Consider the following 14,359-nt stretch of genomic DNA (forward strand, 5'->3'; position numbering starts at 1 on the left):
CAGAGTGCTTCCAAGAGGATTCTCTCCATTAAGCTGATGTTGAGGATGCAGAAAGGTGACTTGGGCACCTTCCTGAGTACTGAGTAGGCAGAAGCCAACATTACCAACAGCACTATGTGAAGGGAAAGTCGTGCTGCAGCAGGTTAATTTCATTAACTAGCAATTAATAATAAAGTAGGATAGTAGTAAAGACATAGTTGAAAACACCCCGACCCCTTCCTTCTCCCAGGCTCAATTTCACTCCTAACTCCTCTACTCCTCTCTCTGAGTGGTGCAGGAAAGCAGACACAGGGGCAGAGGAGTTGAGGTCAGTTTATAATGCTTCATCTCTGCCACTCCTTCCTATTCCTGATCTTCCTCTGCTCCAGCATGATGACAGTTGACAGTGCTTCAGGAACTGCTCCGGCAATCTTTCCTGCAGGATCCAATCCATCAGGAACAGACTGCTCCAGTGTGATCTTCTCTCCATGGGGTTGCAGGTCCTGCCAGGACCCTGCTCCAGGGCCAGCTTTCCACAAGCTGCAACTTCTTCTTGGCCACATCTACTTGCTCGGGCATGGAGTCTTCAAGCAGCGTGGGCTTCTGCTCCACCACAGTCCTCCAGGGGCTGCCCCTAGGGGCACAGCTGCCTCACCAGGGGCTTCTCCAGGGCCTGCAGGGCAATCTGTGCTCCAAAATCTGGAGCACCTCCTGCCCCTTCTTCTGCATTGATCTGAATGTCTGTGGGGCTGCTTCTCTCACTTGTTATTTTAGCCCTCCCTCTCACGGCTGCTACACAATGTGTTTTCCTTTTTCTCAACTGCATTCCCCAGAGGTGCCACTATCTTGGCTGCAGGGCTCAGTTGTGTTATGTGGTAGGTCTGTTGGAACCCTCTGGAATGGGCTGGAACTGGTCATGTCCAGCACAGGACAGCCCCAGCCTCTCCTCACAGAGGCTGCCCTGCAGCCCCCTCTGCCAGCACCTCTGCACAAACACCAGATACACAGAACCCAGTCCTCAGCTGGGGTTCACAATGGGTAATGCTATTTAATGGATGGGTAGAACACTTTGATGGTGCTAATGACCTGCCAGGAGCTCCTTCACAGTGTCCTCTCAGCATCAACAGCTGGAGGACACTTCTCCACACGGCCTGAACTGAGCCTCAGGACAGCTCAGGACAGCTCAGGACACTGCTTCCTCCTTGGGTTTCCAGATTCAGCTCTGCACTCCTCCTTATGAGGAGCTGGAATCAGAGTCCACTGAAGGGGCCTGGGGCTCCCTGACACTGCTGGAGGGCTTTAGCTTCTGTCTAGGCTGGGTCAGAGCTGCTAAATGCTTCTGCAATGTGGTTTGGGTTTGGGAAAGACCTGGCAGGTCACGTGGTAGAGAGAAAACCATAGTGTACATTTTTACAGGGAGAGATAATAAAGCCTTTCATGTGAGCAAGCACAGACCTTTTCACAGTCCTATGAGAAAAAAAACCCCTCAACCTCGAGCCAACCTATTCACACAGACCTAGACTTGCTTAATGCAAAATATTTTCTCTATAATCATCCCCTTATATCCCCCATCTCCAGATTTTAAAGAAAGAAAACTAGCAATGCTCCATGGAAAATCTGAGTCAGCCATACCTGTCTAACGCATTTTCTCTCTCGGGAAAATAAAATCATTTCGGCATTGCTTGAAGGGGAAAACGTCTGTTGTTGGAGACAAGCCAAGGATTTTAGCTTTGCACAGTGCTGCCAAGCTACAAGTCTCTTCATCCACAGCTACTAATACAACTTGCTCAGTCATTGCTCCCCTGCTTTGGGAGTGGTGAGGTTTAAGGGAGCAGTTAACTGTGCACTACTTGAGACACGTTAAAGGGAAGGTAAGAAAGAAAGTAAATAGGAAACTGTTCATATTGCCTCATTTCTTCCCTTCCCCTCTGCCCAATTCTGCAAAATGAAAGCCAGGGACAACCCCAGTTTTATTGTTTACTAGTAAATACTAGATAACATAAATAGAAACCTTTGTAAAAATTCTTAATTATCCTCTTATCAGAATTGTGAGATTTTCTTATGGAAAATAGTGCAAGTTCACTTGGTGTCTAATGGGTTAAATGCATTTTTTTTTGAGGGTGGAAAAATTATTTCAGCTAAGAGGATAGTTCCCAGCTATGCTTCTGTAACTTCACTGCAACTGCAAATAAGAACAATTTTTTAAAAAAAAGTTTTAAAAGGCAGACCAGTGATTTCTCAAATAAGCAGTTAAGTTCAAAGACTTTGCTGGAAACTTAGATGTATTTTGGAAAGGAGATTAAAGAGTTGGAAGAGAACAGGAGTGTTGAGCTGATTTGCTCAGTTATTTTAGCTCCATGGTGGAGCTAGGGGGAATATAGCAAGAACATGATGATTTATCAGAAAAAGTGAAAGCTTTACAGATGTTCAGAAAGTCTGCCTTAAAACCAAAGGCAACACATTGGCCCAGCTGTAGATACCCTGAATCAGCTCTGGCTGAAACTGAAATTCTACCAAGAGGAAAATATATCATCCTGAGCCAAGGTAACTCCAGCAGACTGAGAAACTTCACATTTTTAGGAGCAACATGGAAAGAAGAGAAGAGGGAGAGTAAAATCTCTCTGAAGAGAACAAGGAACCCTTGGCCACACTTCAATGTACTGATGCCCCCATACTTCAGACACACTGACCCAAGGGAGAGAAAATGTGGTGCCAGCATATGGAGTGGACTGCCCATGGGTTGTGGCCTGGTGCAATCAGGGATAACTAGCCTCACCTCAACCTCCACCAGCATAGCACCTACAGGTAACTAGTTAAAATCTCAAGGATATGCATTTTGATCTTTGATGACTTCCCTTGTTAACTAAAAAAGTAGCATCTACCCCTATCATACTGGAATATTCGGCATACAGGAATATTGGGCATACAGGATGCACAATAAGGAGTAAAACTAGACTGCATTAACTTTGCAATGTTTGACCTCCATTTTGCACAGAGACAGACACTGTGCCCTAATTAGTCATCTGTCTCTGATGTTTTTTGGTGTCAAGGCCCTACTTGAGAAAAAAATGCATTTCTGAAATGTTTAAAGACAGAAGTACTGTAGCTGAAGTCACAGGAGTCCTGACCTAAAACTCCCCACAGTCATCCCTGTGTGGAGATGGAGATTATCTGAGCAGTGCTTTTGTTTTGTATTTCCTAACAGTCTGACCTGACATTCAGCAAAATTAAGGCTTTTGAGAAGCAATAGGGAATGTTGTAGGCAGCAAGCTGTCATATTTGAAAAGTAACATATTGCACTTCAAAGTTACTGTGAACTCTCTTGATTTGTCCAAAATGCACCTATTGAAATAAGAACCAAAGAACCATAAATAGCCACCAAATCAGAAAAACTTCAGAAGAAAACCACCATGATTTACAACAGCTTGTTAAGTTGGATTCTTTTTCCGCTCTAGGTCTCTTCAAGCCCCTCTTTTTTTTTTTTTTTTTTTTTTTTTTTTTTTTATACTGAAGTATCACTTTTGCAACTGCCTTGCAAGGAAGGAAATGCATCTGGGGATCTCAGGTCTATGCATTAAAGGAATTCCACAAGATTGTGGAGAAGGCCAATGCCCTTGACTCCCTTGATTAGAGAATTAGGTACTGCTACCCCACTTGGTATGCATTATTTTTAGTAAATCTGGAGCTCCTTGATGACTGAGAATTCAAGCAAAGGATTTCTCATGAGCCCTTGGGAGAGCTGCTAGCTTAGCCAATATCTATTACATGCACAATCACATGGATATTCTTGCCAGCTATATTTCTTTGAAGATGTGCCAGTACAGGCAATAATAAAGGGGCACATCAAGATTTTAGTCTTTTAAGACTGTTAACTCTTGCTAGCTCTTTTAATTTTTTCCATGAAAATTGTTAGTCCTCATTTGTAAATCTGTGAGTCATTAGGCAAGTACTTCACATTTACATCACAATTTTACATGCCTACATGCTGTGAGGATGTCAATGGGGGCTGTAGTATTGATTGTGTGTACTGCAGGTAGGATTGATTTCAGCATTTAAATATGGCACTGAAAAAGGAAACAGAAAACCACAACTTCTGTCTAATTTAGGAATACAGCCATTCCTTCCAAATCTCTGCAGGGTCTGTGGCACTCACTCATGTACAGTGCATTTACATCACCAACTTTTATCTTATACAAGAATGAAGTGCCCAAAACTGAGCACTATCTATTCTGTTCTGTGAGGGTCCCTCTGCAGTCCTGGACATTTGCCTTCAGACCTAAAATATCAGTATCTGTAGTGCTGTGTAAGTGTTGTGGAAGTTTAGAAAGGGGTCAAGCTGACCCTAATAGAGCAGTTCATATGGAAGAACCAGGTTCCTAAAAGAGCAGATGGCTTTAACTCAAGATTGAGATGCAGATTTCCTTGCTGAGGCCCACATGTGCATGTGGATGTGAAAGTGAGACAGCAGTATCAAGATTCCTTCTCTCTGAGAGCATCAATTTTGAACAATTTAATTTCCCATCTTGCAGGCTGTTTGGTGTGAGAATTTTTGGTAGCCTGTAAGGGTTGTAGGTGGGGAGTAGGTTGTGTAAACATCCTCTCATAACTTTTTAATTAGTTGGATGATATCAACAATTCCAAATGAAAAAAAAAAACCCAACCACTTATCTTAAATATAATTCTCAGCGCCTGTCACTTTCTCATGTACGTCCCTATCTCTTGCACTCCCTGTGGTATTACAGAAGGAAAGGAAATTAGATAAAAGCTAAACATGAGCCAACTCTCTGACTCAGCCACTGAACCACATGTTGTAAAGATTCAGGGGAAGAATTCTCTGTTGTACCAAGAAAAGAGAGGTTTATTCGTTTCTACAGGTTTCCAAAAATGAGACAGCTTGATCTGGAACTGATCTGAAACTCATGCAAGGGCCTCAGCAAAATTACAGAAAAAAATAGAAAAAAAATTTAGAAAACTTGCTTTCCTAAAACTGCAGACTTAAAGAAAATAATTTTCCATGCCTTTCACCAGAAATATTATTAGCCAGTAAAACTTTCAGAGCACCAGTAATTATGAGTACTTCTTGGTGAATCCAACCGTCTGGTTACAGGATAAATATGCCATTGCAGAAATAAGACTTCTGTGGTCAAGAAAACCCTAAAACAAACCTGGCTAAACAGAGGTTCATTGAATATTTCCTAATGACTCCTCTTTTTCTTCGTTTAGCTTCATTTTCCACTGTTTCCCAAAGGTCTCATGAACAAAGAATTTCATTATAAAATTACCCAGGATCATGGCAAAATATCAGTTAAAGCCCAAATGAAGACCAAACTAAGTAAATATTAGCCTCATAAGCACTGAGTGGCTGCCTGCCTGGGTGGTGAAATCCCATAGACATAATAAATCTCTTGTTTATCTTACAGAAATGAAAATGTAGGAGGAATAGAAGGCCCTTTGGAATTACATGCTATAAAAAACACAGAAAAAATTCATTGGAATACAAATTTTTATTGGTTGCTATGTTTACATACACTAGAGGCCAGAAGAGGACAAATGCCTTAACAATAGAAATGTAGTCTGGTCTCTTGTTTTTCATACAATACTTCAAGGGCAACACATCACTCACTCTTCTTGGAAAAAGCCCTTTTGCCTCTAAGAGTCTACTCTGAAAGAGAGAAGTTCTTCCCTAGTTTTACTTCAAGTAAATGGCATATAATTACTGAATGGCCTGTACAGAATGGAAGCTTTTTCTGCGGGGATATTTCTCCCCTTGTGCTGTGACATCAAGGTTTACAATACCCCCAAAGGTGGTAACTTCAGCATGTTGCAGAATTGGTGGGCAGGAGCAGGGTGAATCACACTTTCAGCATTTTCCCCACAGTGGTCATGTTTAAGGAGCCATTATACCCCAACTGAAATAAGACAATTTCCTTCTCTTCTTACCAGAGCAGAGCCTGATAATTCCTACTCCACTATGGAAAACTATAAATCCCCCTACTTAACTCCTTCAACACTCTATGGAGTAGTTTAATTGTGAAATAGTAGTGTGGGGGGAGGATCGTGTTCAAGAGAGATTTTGAAAGAATAATTAGGTTATCTTAAAATAAGTTTGTTAATGAGTGAATAAGGGGTGAAAAATAAAGTAATTGTCTGGTAGTACAAACTGAAATCATCATAACAGGTGAATAAAAAGTGGGAGTTGACCTCTTCGTACCTAATAGGAGACAATAGAAAAGGTGAGAGTTTGCAAAGAGATTGGAAACAAAAAGAAGAAATCACCAGTGCAGTAATCACAAAGAAAAGACAGAGAAATCTTCAAAGGGTGAAAAACCCCTTGGGCCTGAAGGGGTAAAAATGTATTTCTGAAGCCCAGGCAAAAAAAGTGTGCCCCTGACATTCTGTTGATTTACTCATTTTCACAGCAGCCTGCCTGCTCCTCCCAGAGGCAGTGCCAGCCTGGGCTCCAGAGGGGCAGACACAGGCACACAAAGGTCTCCAAAGCAGTGAGCATCATACCGTGGTGGTCAGGACTGGACACACGGCTGTGTGTGGTAGATCACATTGTTCAGACAGCTGAACTCACAAATATTCCTGCACATGGACACCCAGGTTTCCCAGTCACATACTGGATCACTCTAATTAACCACTCTGTGTTCTCCTAACACAGTATCTGATTTACAGCTCTTTACATTGCACTGTGTTCTTAACCAGTAAGTACCATCCTGGCTAGCAGTTACCGTGCCTGCTCCTCTGGGCTGGTCTTCCCCAGTTGGTCTCCAAGAGTTTCTACCATAGTTTTGCTCTCTGGTAACTCTGGGCTGTTTCCTTGTACTTTTCATCATGCTGAGCCCTATGGGATACAGGAAGCAAAATTCTTAGGGATGTTTTAGAGGGGGCATAGTCAGACTAAGTAATTCTAGCAATATTCAGCATACTAATCATCTTCATTTATCACTATACCACTTAGAGGCTTCCTATTTAGCCTTAACAGAAGAGCCTCTCATCATGACACCTTTGGTCTAAAGGCTTAATTAATCTTAAAACCACAAACTAGGAAGTTCTTCAACACTCAGATAGAAAATATAATAAGCATGATTTGTTATTTGTGATCAGCTTTGTGTCTGTCATTAAGTTAATTCAAAGTACCACATAAAGTATGGCTTCAACTTTGTAATTATTATTTTAATTAATCCTAATATTTCTTTATATTTGGAAATGTAACTGACTGAAATATTATCTTTCTAGTAATCATACATGGGGAAAAGAATAAAAGTGGCACAGCTTCAAAGGAGAGGTTGATTTTTCAAGTATGAAATGCAATTTAGAAAAGATGTCTCAAGAAGAAATGTTTCATCTGTAACATGCAACTAGCACTATAGCTTGTCAGGATTTATGAAGAAACTTTATTTGATATGTCTGAATTTGGAGCCATGCTGCTGTTGGCTTTCCTCTGAAGGACTTTGAATCAGAAAAGCAGGGGAAGGAGAGAATTTGCTACATCCTACCAGCCTTTTGCTGGAGAAACTCTGTGAAAATCCCTTCACCCTTCATTTCTTCATGAACCTTAGGAGACAGCAAGAAGCAGCAGAGCCATGGGGACCCAGGAGCGCTCAGTGTTGTTTTTGCTCTCTTGTGCTGGCATGCAGCTGTGCCCAGAAGAGCAATGTCACTGCTTGCTCTACAGCTACTGTATAAACTTTATTTGCTGTTTAATGTATAACAGTGTGTTCACTGTGTAAGCCTGTTCAAATAATATAAAGACAGCACAAAAAGCAACAAAGGTCAGATTAATGTGATGGGGTCCTTCTGAAAGTACCATGGATACCATTAGGTTTTAGTAGCTAAGGACATTAAACTCACATTAGTGATCTGTGTCATAGATTAACTCACTAAGTTAATTAATTCATGCCCAGCTGAAGCTCATTAGGGCAATGACAGTCTACTCTTTACAAAGCTCTTCTTTATCCAGCTAAGAAGGCAGATGACATTTTCACTACCATGAAGGTGATTTTTAAATTCAATTTTTAAACTTTTAAAGAAAGCAATAGGACAAATATAGATCACTGAGCACAAATTGTAGAAAGATATAGGATTTTTGGGAAGGTCTAATTCCAATAATTAGTAGATAACTAGGGTATCTATTTCTTTGGTACCCAGATGGCTTCCACAGACTTCAGCTGGTCAGAACAGAGGCATTCATGTAGCATGACAAAGATCCAGGAAGTCTCATAACAAAAAACCTGAAGGGAGAATCAGGAAACTCAAAAGCAAATCTGCAGCTTCCAATGAATGGACATCCTACCTCTGGCTGGTTTGGGGTCAGAGTGCAGGGGTCTGAGAGGCAAGAAAGAATTTGTCCCAGTGTGGAAAATTATGATCAGACTGTTCTGTGAAGGTGACTGAGAGGTGGGGAGGAAAAGGAGGGGTGGGGGGAAGATGGAAATATTTAAAGATGCTTTGTCACCTCTGAGACCATTTAACCCCTCCCAGGAAGGCCACCTGATACTGCAGGGGCAGCTCAGGTAAGGGAGAAGAGAGTTTCTTCCCCTGGGACACGTTCCTAATGTTTCTGCTGCAGCTAAAGACTCCTGCCACAGTGCAGCTTTCACCCACTGCTATCTGCCCAAAGTCACACACACAGATGCACACACTGCTCTTCTTAATGCCTCCTCGTTGGGTTCAGACCCACCAGCTAAATCAATCTTCCTTCTGACCACATCTCCCAGCTCCCTTCTTATGCCCAGGTCAGAAGTATCCATCTTAAAGCCCCATCCTCTTCAGGATGAAAAAGAAAAGCTGCTTAGCAATAACTGCATTTTTCTGGAAGAATCATGTATAAAAATATCTACTTTCCACTCTCAATTTCTTTCATCATGTATCATCTGAATTTTGGACCACAAGCTGAGAAGAACTGAGAGCATATGGCATTCCTGGCTGTACATAAACTCGTGATACATACAGGGCACTGCCAAGGCAAAAGTCCTGACAGATTCTATGATTGTTGCATGGGGACACTACTGGTAGCTGCTTCCTCTCCTGTTGCTATCTGATCACCTGTAGGTAGCTTCCCATTTTGTGCAACTCCACATAATCCTTCTACTGCAGGAATAGCTATCTGCATTTGGACCCAGAGTCCTTCACAATCACCTTTGCCTAAAGAAGCTCCTATTCCCAATACCTGGGCAGTAGTGTGCTGACTGGTCAAAACATGGAATATCTGCACAGCTGATCTGCAAATATCAAAGAATAGAGAGAAAATAGAAAAGAACAGAGGGAGCCCTCACTGGTGTCACAGCATGCCAGAACAAACACATGGAAATTTCTGATGGAGTTCAAGGTGAAATGGTTGACTTTGTGGTATCCTCAATACTTGTAAATAATACTAGAATGTTGCACCTTGCAATTATTCCTTACATCTTGTGCTTCTGGTGGGGAATAGAGTTCAGGTGAGCAAACAACACCAAAAGGAGAAAGAGGGGTTTGTAGCTGACAGGTAAGAAGGCTCAAGGGGTCCAACATGCTTTTACCACAAGGGCAAGGCAGCACTGCATGAATTACAGTTGCAATGGTCCTTCCCCTTTCTCTTTGCCCACAGCCAGCTGCAGGAGCTTTACCAGCTGCTTATTGCCAGGGATGAGATGGGAACTGTAAAAAAGTGTTATGTTTCATGTCTAAGGACAACAAAGGATATAAATTACGTGCTTTAGATACCTACAGGTTCCACATTGCAGTCCATCATTTTACAGGCTATTTCTGGTTTCTTGCTGGTTTTCTTCCATTTTAGTTTTACTGGAAATTTCCTTTCTTGATCCTAACCAGAAACACAGCCTTCTTCCTGCACTGTTTTTTTCCAAATGTGTATTTAATTTATTGAGCAAACAACTGCACATTTCACATTACTAGATCACCTGCCTCTGCTTAAGTCCAAAAGACATGGGGCCGCCTCTGACTGATTGAGGTGATTGATTTCCATCTTAGAGCTGGGACCAGCTGCTCTCTCACACCCATCAATATTGTTCTCCTTAAACACACCTGAAGATAATAGAAAAAAAACCCAAAATGCAAACGGGTTTCATAAGAACACTATTAAAAATATTTCATAGCAATTGATTACTACAATATTACACGCATCAATTGTGTCAACTATTCCTTGTGCTTCCATGGCACTCAGAAGTTTCAGTCACCAGAAGCAGGACTCAGCTCTGCTGAAGTGAGTGTGCGTGGGATGGGAGCCTTTCCCCTTGGAGGCAGGCTGGTGCCTGTACATAGTCCTCCACACCCTTCCCTAATTCCCACTGGTCTCATCCCCAAATCTGTTCCTGAGTGAATGAAACACCATGCCAGAGCAGTTCGAACAACTAGTTTCAGATTTGCCCTTTGGATGAAAAACATTATTCAGAAAACTGCTTTTCATTTTCTGAGTAAATGAGCTGAAAGTTTCTTCAGGAGATCAGCAGGTTTTGTCTGACCCCAGCTGAAAAGCAGCAAATTACTCAGCTGAGGGAGGTATTGTAAGAGTCAGACAACATCTTAAAGAAGCTTCTAAAATACTGTTCCAGTTCAGAAACTATCAAAATTAAATGCTTTAGTTTTTCATCTAAAAAGTATTTGGGAAGAAACTATTCAGCAGATTCAGCAAAAGCTTCAGAAGTTGCTCTGGGCAACCTGACACAACATGTCTGGATGAAGATGAGTTTTGACAGGAATATTTCACCCTGTCAGAGGCTCTTCCCTCTTCACCACGCAGCTGACCTTCCCCTAACTAGAAATTCTCTTGGCTTTTGTGAAAAAAGAAACACAGGCAATATCTACATTATTTGCTGTTCCTCAGGAATGATTATCTGTCCCTGATCTGGTTAATGTTTATGATAGAGTCTGGGTTTATAACACTGTTCAACAGCTGAAAGAGTATGAAGAACAGGACAGACTCTGTGCATTGGAGATAATTGCAGGAATGAATACCTCCAAAAATGGCCATATTGAGAAACAGCTACTGAGCATCAGATATTTCACAAACTGAAACCTTCAAAGCCCCAAAAATCTGGCTTTTCCTTTTAGCTTGCCATCTCCAGTCACCTCCATGGCCATCATCTCCCAAAAACCATATGAGTTTCTGAGGAGTAATAAAGAAGGTAGAAAGTAAAAATAAAACCATACAAGTCTTCTCATTATAAGCAAAACAAGACTAGCAATGAAACTTGGCATGAATATGCATTCATACGGTGTAAGAGATATTTCAAGCCATTTTTCTTCACCAAAAGACATAGGATAACTCTTGTCTGTTAATATCAGTGCACTATTTGGCCAGATTGTGTTGGATGTATCTGTATATGCCCAGGTTACTTGTGGTGATGGCCAAGACTAGCTGGATCTGTTTGCTACATGTCCATGATCACCATCATGTAAATAGTTGCAGAGTATACTCAATGTCAGCTAAAAACTGAGCTAAATCAATGCTGAATTTGCACAACTGTCTGTTTAAGTATTAGGAAATACAGAAATTCATGTGGCACTGACAAATATATCTCAAGACCCTCTGTGCAGATATCTTTATATTTTCCTTCAGGAAAAGCACCTTGTTGAAAAAAGTGCTGGATATTGCTTCTTTCAAGTCCATGAATATCTGTGCTTGGAAGTAACATTGAGGCCTCAGAGTTTTACCTCTGGAGAAATGTAATGCCAAATCAGTGTCAGTGGAGCAGGACTCCACCAGTCCCATCCTTCACCAAAAAGCACAGCACAGCCACCTTCATCCTGGCATTTCCCAACTGCAGGAGTTTGCAGTTAATGTGTCCCACTGAGGGGCCTGGCATGTGACAGCCCTTCCTAAAGTTTCAGGTTTTATCACCTGCAGTATACCATCTGGGGTGTCGAAGTGCCTAATAATCACTACATATGGTGGATGGGACCAAAAAGTGAGATTCTGGGGGTAAGAGAAGACAGTGCAAATGCTGGAGCAATCAGCCTAATACACAGGAGATGGTAGACTTATGAGGTTTAAAATCAAGCTAAATAATAAGCTAGTTTTCCATCTGCTGGGCATTTGTGTGTCTCAAATTTCTGTAAATCTTCAATTTCCTAGCAATTTCAGAGAAATCTAGAGGTATCTGAACAAAGGTGATGTGCTTTTTAAGGAGAGATTAGAAAGCAGAAAGTGTTTCCACAGGACATGTACAGAAGCTGATAACCCCTGAGCAGCTTCCAGAGTTTAAATGTCTTATGGACCACATTTCACAGCTCAGGGCAAGAGGTTTGCAGATATTTAAAACCTGCAGAAACCTAGGATCTTCCTTTGGTGAAAGAAGCAACCATTACTAAAATAAACATCTAACACTGAGTATGTCCAGACCACATAGTTTTAGAGCATAGAGGCAACAGGTTCACTGAATCTTATTTTCTATGGTTCTCCATAGGGAGCAATTGCAGAGACACAGAGAGGAAGGAGATTTGTCCACATAAAAGGTAAAAAACTGTCAACATTTGTTCTCAAACCCACTCACATATATTTTGTAATCATGACTCAAGGAAGAATATAAATCCACTCAATAACAAATGTATATGTGCAAGGCAAACAAGTGTGTACTTGAACATTTTCCAAACTGTGTTCTCCTGTGGTAAAGGATTTTATCACTAAACAGAGATAGCTCTCCCCACTGCAATTACACAACTTCATCTTGGGAGATGAAACTTTAGCTTGTCCTAAGGGAAGACAGCAAACAATCAGACTTGTTGAGACACTTGCAGTTAAGCTTTTTGCACACATGCTTCTTGCACACTTAGAAAGTAGATGGAATTAAATCCCAACTTCTTAAGCCCCCACTAAGGATGCATCTGAAAACTTACCATCTTAACAGACATATGTGAAAGAAAATGGCCATATCAAATATTTATTTCATAGCAACTTTTTAAAGTAGCTCATTCAAGCTCACCTGTTCCAAGGTTCACCAGTTTCCATCTTTCCACCACGTAGGCTACCAGAAAGTGCATCATTAGCAGGCCTGAATTACAGGCAGGTCTAGAGAAATCAAGGCAGCTACATGGATTCCTGCTGAGATTCAGTCAGTACTGGGAACTGTCAAAGTCTCTGAGGAGAAGAGCACAGTCCTGTGCAGTGCTGCAAGTCTGAGCACAGGCAGCACCATGGAGGGGTGTGAGCCACCTGCCATGGCTGTGGCGTGCTGGGAGCACGGCAGATGGCCCACCAGATTTGTTTGTTCTCCGTGTGCATTTTGTGTGCTGTGCTCTGGCAGAGCCTGTCTGGGCAGCCAGGTGGGAGCCTGCCTGCTTCCCTTGTGCTGGCTCTCATGGGGCATACCTGAGGACCAAGAAGATTACACCTTCCCAGGAGCTGAGTGTTTCAGGGAAAAGCCTCTGGACTCACATGGTGAGAAGAAGAGGGGAGTTTCCTTGCAGGATGAAATGGAAACCTTCTGTGCAAGTGGAGACAGGGACTCCTGAGAGCATGGTTTCACAGTCATTTCTTTTTAGAAAAGTAGAATAATTTATGTTGGAAGGCACCTCCAATGTTGGAAGGTCATCCAATCCCACCACCTGCTCACAGCAGCAGCAGCCTAGAATCTAGCTCAGGTTGCTCAGGGCCATGTCCAGCCAGGTTTTGGATGTCTTCAAGGACAGCAGTTTCACGGCCTCACACAGAGATGTGCCCTTGTATTTCACCTTCCTGTGCACACTCATTTCCATAGATCTCATCCTTTGCTGCAGCTTGCATCCCATGCCTTGCTCACTACCACTGAACACCTCTGGCTCCATCTGCTCTCTAACATAGCTCATTTTGTGGGAGAAGACAGTAAGTGCAGTCTCTCCCTTGGCCTTCTCTTCCCCAGGCTGGAAAAGATCTGTTCCTCCAGCCTCTCCCCACTTGTCCTGGGCTCCAGCCCCCAGAGACCATCAGCCATCCTGGAGAGATGGCACGGATGCAGGGGGATGAGACATCTCTGGCAGCAACATCCCGTACTTTAGTCAGGTTAAAGCAACTGTGCAACCACAGCCTGAGAGAAGGAAGCAGACTCTGAGCCAGATTTTGGAAGTGATAGAACATAACTCTCCTCAGGACACAGAAGGTCTTGGCTGCACTGCAGAAAGGAACTGATGCTAGACTGGCAATAAGGGAAGGGACTCCCTGCAGGGGCTCAGGATGCTGCGTGTGCATTCCCTCATTGGAGCTGGAATTCGTGTCTGAGCAAGACACTCCCCCTTGGAGTGAGCCCAGACCCACTCTGTGGGGCTGGCAGGGGCCAGCACCAATGCACATTGTGAAAGCAAAGAAGAAGGAATTTGGAAGTGAAGCTCTGCTCTATTCTCACTTGGAAGCACTGGAGAAAGCACCTGACACAATTGTACCTGATCTGTATTGGCATCTGCT

This window comes from Vidua chalybeata, chromosome 6, assembly GCF_026979565.1.
Source record: "Vidua chalybeata isolate OUT-0048 chromosome 6, bVidCha1 merged haplotype, whole genome shotgun sequence".
NCBI lineage: Eukaryota > Metazoa > Chordata > Aves > Passeriformes > Viduidae > Vidua > Vidua chalybeata.